Consider the following 5791-nt stretch of genomic DNA (forward strand, 5'->3'; position numbering starts at 1 on the left):
TAATAAAGTGTCTTAATATTGACACATTTAATATAATACAGATATTAGTCTAAAATTATATAAGTGTATTGTGGATTAAGTTTCTTAGAGCTCCTCAGATAAGCAAGAATAGTAAATCAAATAAGAAGTGAATTATAATTATTTTTAAAAATATTTTTAACTCCCATCAGACATTTGACCAACAATTAAATAATACTCATTTTGTTAAGAATATGCAATTCAAACACTATAAAATAACTTAATGATATGTGATTATCCTCTTTTTATTTACATTTTATATTTACCCATGATTAAATTAAAAATGCCTAAAAAATGTATTATTTATGAGGAAATTACCAGATTTGTTATTTAAATAATCAATGAGGAAGAATTAAAAGACAATCTTTTCCTTTGTGTCATGTGTAATTGTATTCGAATAGAGCTGGAGATACATAAACACTAACAATAAATCTAACTTTAGTTAAGGTTAATAATTCATTGCTTTTTTCCAAATAAAAAATTAAATTATGAATTTATAATAAAATTGATATGACAATGCTGGTATACTTTTGATGAACTTGTATATCAATCAGTAAGTTTCTTAACATCAAAAATGAAAATTGTCAGAGTCTATTTTACATTTAGACAAGAGTCTTATTATATTAAAAAATGTTGATAAAGTCAATTATTTCAATATATTTACATAAGTGATAAGATAAAAATATTTGCCTATCTTGCAAAATATTTCAAATTTTTGAAATCTTCTATTTTAACCAATTAGCAATGTATTATAGTAGCTACTCATCAAAACTCTAAATCACTGCCTCCCACTGCCAGCACTGCGTCACCAGTGCCCACCATATTCCATGCCACCCCCTGGTGGTCAGCGCACATCTAACTCCCAGTTGGTCAAACTCCCACCCATGGGGACAATTTGCATATTGGCTTTTTATCATATAGGATGTATAAATATGTACATTATTAATATTATTTAAAATAGAGATTTTCACTCTTAAAAATATAATTTTAAAGAATTCCTTTGTGTAAGCCATTTCCTTTATGTTAGCATATTCTACATGTATGTATATATACAGTTACCCTTGAACAACCTGAGTCTGAGCTGCACCTGCCCACTTATACATTCTCACTGCCACCTGAAATCATATTGATAGTAGCTTTAATTAAATGCTGCATAAAACAAATATAATGGGTGTAATAATCTCAGGCTTTGTTATTCAGATTAATCAGAGTGGCTAGCAGAAAAGTATGAATATGGGAAAATTTACTAGAAGCTAAGACTGTAGAAAATTAGAGTTAATTTGTTGGTAGACAATTCTTCCTGGGTTTCTTTTATTTCTGCACATTTAGCCATTACCAGCCAATATGCTCCAGATTATCTTTTAAAAAAAAGGCTCATAAACAGACAACATTGGAAAGAAGATAGGGATGTCTCTTACATTCTCTTACATTCCAGAATATATATCCCTCCCAGAGTATATCGGCGGTCGCTTGCTATGATGTGCGCTGACCACCAGGGGGCGGCGCGGAATGAAGGAAGGCCCAGCCAGCAGCTGGAAGGCCCCATCGGCCCTGATCACCAGCCAGGCCTAGGGACCCTACCTGTGCATGAATTTTGCATACCGGGCCTCTAGTTTATTTATATTACAGAATAGTAAAGATAGGGATATCTTCTTCCCCTCTCTGGACCAGATTTACTCACATTAAATGTAATAAAGATAATATCATTCTCTGGAGGGCAGGATGAGCATTAAAGACCAGAGGTGCCTAATCTTGGAGTTTCTCTCCTATAATTCATCTCATTGCCTGGACTACAGTTGGCCTTCATCACAGCAGTTAGTGGGATTGTTGCTGAGGAAAATGGCACAAAATGTCACTCTGGCTCCTTGTGAGTAATAACTTTCATTTGTCTCTGAACCAAAAGTCTTATGTTTTCTGCTGTTACCTATGAAACTGACAAGTTAACTTGCTTTCAAATAGGGTAAGAGCTTACAAATTTACAGTTTCTTTTTGAAAATGCCTTCATGATTTTTATATTTTACTGATAAATTGACCATTTTTTATTATGAAATGTCCTCATTTGTCTCTGTCAATACTCTTTGTTTTGAAATCTCTTTTACCTGACTCTAATATAGTCAATACTACAATGCTACTCCTTTAGTGTACTGTTTGTGTACTATGTGCTTTTTTTTTCCCATTTGCCTTCATGTTCAAAATATGTCTCTCAGAGGTAGCATAGATTCTGGCCCTTTCATCCTGAAAAAAAAAAAAAAATCTGCCTTTTATTTTCACTATTTAGTGCATTACAATTCAATGTAATTATTGAAATGCTTGGATTTAGGTCTACTAGTCTATTTTTTGCTTTCTGTTTTCCCCCTAAATTCTTTCTTAATGTCTCAGAATAATTTGAACTATTTAAACATGTATATTATAATTTATCTATTGAATTGTTAATTATATCCCTGTATATGATATTTAGGTTGTTTCATTTGGGACATAAAATATATGTTATAACCTTTTACAGTATAGTTAGACTTGTTATTGTATCTTTTCACATAAAATGAGGGAATCTTGCAATGTATTGTCTGCATTTGATTATAGTATTATTGTCACATATTTTATTTACATATATTATAAGACTCATGAGGCAATCTTATATTTGCTAAACAGCTATATATAGTTTCAAGAAATTTAGCATTTTCTATGCATTCTATTTGAAAAATTTCCTTTAACTTGAAGAACTTCCTTTAGTATTACTTTTAATCCAGATCTACTGATAACAGATTTCCTTAGTATTCCTTTATTTGAAAATCTTTATTTAGATTTTATTGTTAAATAGCATTCTTACTGAGGATACAATTTGAGGTTTAAAGGTTTTGTTTTATTTTTTCTGGACTTTATTTTTCCATTGTCATCTGGACTTCATAGTTTCTGATCAGGAGTCATTGTGTATTTAAATCATTCTTTCCCTATATGTAACATATTGTTTATCTCTGGCTGCTTTTAAAGTTTTTAATTTATCTTTGTTTGTCAGCAGTTTTACTATCATGTGCCTATCAATAGTTTTTCATATTTATCCTCCTTGTAATGAACTCAGATTATTGATTCTAAAAATTAATATTTTCCTCATATTCGGAGGAAATATTCTCACCAATCTGTTTGAAATATTGTTTCTGCACCATTCTCTCATTTCCGCACCATTCTCTCATTTCCTTCAAGCACTTTTAAATTGCATGTACATTAGACAACTTGATATTGCCACACTTGCTTCCCAAACTTACTTTATTACAAAAATATTTTCTCTGTGTTCTTTAGATTGAATGACTTTATTTTATCTTCAAGTTTCCTGAATCTTTCTTGCCATCTCTATTTGCCATTAATCTCACTTAGCCAAAGTTTGCTGTATTATATATGTACATGTGTTTGTGTGAAAAGACTGCTTTGTTTTAAAAAATATATACCAATATGAGGAGAAGCAAGAAGAAAGGCATCTGAGAAATAAAATGAGCCTCCAAAGAAATTAAAATGATGCTGTGAGGAAGAAGAAATGCTTGAGGGTGGAGATATCTGGGAGGAGTAGAAGCAAATATAAAATATGGAGAGTGAGTACTTTAGGGAAATAAAATGAACTGCTTTCTCCTGTCACCCACATTTTGGTAATTTGGTTTCTAAGGTTGAAATATAAGGCTAGGCAGCCAGCAACAAGTAAATCTCCTGTGATTCATAGAAGTTGTCAAAGATATAGTAGATCTTTAGTGTGGATTGAAGGTAGTTTTCTGTCAGTGTCCAAAATTACATGTGAGTTTTACTCAAGCAAGGGCTGTATATATGAGAAAGGGGTTTGCAACTGATCCTGATGAATATGCATCATTTGTAGGATTATAGAGGGAGGAAGGACATTAGTGAAACTGGTAGAATTTCAGGCCAGTGGGGAATCTATTAATTTCTGACTCATAGGAGTAATACATCCTTATGTTTAACATACAGAATATTGTGGATAGTGTATTAAGCTAATGTGATGAGGTGAGCAACTCATTCAAAGTGAGATGACCCAGGAATTTTCATTTTCTACAATAGAACTACCTTATAATATGTATATATGTTATTTAGTGATTTAAATCAATTATATACTTAATGTGATGGTGGGACTTATGTAATTTAGCCATCCCTAGGAGCTCCCATACACCTGACAAAATATGAAACACATACTACTTTTGGTAATTGACAGGAAATACTTTCAGAAAGAGGTGCTTCATAGAAAAATATTATTTAAAACATTATTATGAATTCAATAGTCTCTTCCATTGTTTTACTGCATATATGTTAGGGAAAATGGAAAAGACTTTGGATTTAGAAATCACTGTATCAAAATACCTTAGAAATCAGATTGAATCCTATCAGAGATAATAACTCTTTTAAAACAGAGCAAGTTATCTCGGTATCACTGTTACCCTAATTATAAAATGGGGGCCCTGGCCCAGTGGCTCAGTTTGTTAGAGCATCGCGCCATACACCACAATGGTGGGTTTGATTGCCAGCCAGGGCACATAGCCAGGTTGCGGATTTGATCCCTGGTCAGCATGTGCGGGCAGGCACCCAATTGATTTCTCTCTCACATCAATGTTTCTCTCTCTCTTTCTCTCTCCCTTCCTCACTCTAAAATAATAGATTAAAAAATTGAGGATAATACTTATCACATAATTATTTAAATGACTAAGTTAGCACCACATGTGAAATAGAACTCACAAATTTATCATACTGCATCGTGCAAAAAATGCACTTGGGATTGATCAAATACCATTGATTAGGATAAATACAGCCATTTTCCACAGTTTCAATATATAATATTCATCTCCTTTCAGTTTTTTAAATTGTAGTTTGGTTTTTGCTTTTCTCACGTAAGTATTGTATAATTGTTTCAATGAAACTACTGTTATTATATCAAGTTATTCCCTTATATTGGGTGTTTATTTTTGTCGTGAATAAAATAATTCTGTCAAATTTCTAAACTTCCCTTAGCTGGAGTGAATAAGCTACTGCTTATTCAATTCCAAGAATTTCTCTGAGAATTGTTTTCTCTCACATTTCAACCCTTTTCTGGCCAATAAAATGGGAATGCTGTGAAAGAAAATAAATGAATTACTTAATTTGGTAGAGAAAAAAATATATGCATATAGTTCACAAAGAAATAAAATATGTTTTCTTCTCCACAGGTTGAGTTTTAGAAGTGATCTTTTCTTCAAATGTGTTTTTAAATTAAAATATAAGATACTGTATTTTTTGAAAAGTAATTTAATGCTGATCAGACTTTTCATAACAACATGGTTTATAGAATAAGCCTGTTAAATTAATTTCTTTTTTATCATTCTTACTTAATCTTTTTAAAATTGATTTTGTGTTCAGAAGGAGAAGAAATATCAAGTGCTTACTTGGACATTTTCTCATTATGGCAAATAAGTAAAAAGACTTCTTCATTTTCTTGGACAAAAATAGTGAACAATTTTTGATCTTCTGCTCATATGAGTCTAAACATTTTTAGGTTTAGTCATATTTATATCTTAAATCTCTCCTATTTTTAATATCAAAAAAGACATTAAAATGGTCAATATATTTCTAGAATGAAGAACAGAGAATTGGATTCAATAAATAAATTAATCTTTAACAAAATTGAGCTTGCTAATTCTTTATCATCTTTTAAATCTCAAGTTGGACAATACCTCTCCTGGAATCCTTTTCTGACTTCCTCAGGCTAATTTTGGTGCCTTTCTTATGTGCCCCTGAGATTCCATGATTT

The sequence above is a fragment of the Myotis daubentonii genome, chromosome 8 (genome assembly GCF_963259705.1).
Source record: "Myotis daubentonii chromosome 8, mMyoDau2.1, whole genome shotgun sequence".
Taxonomy (NCBI): Eukaryota; Metazoa; Chordata; class Mammalia; order Chiroptera; family Vespertilionidae; genus Myotis; species Myotis daubentonii.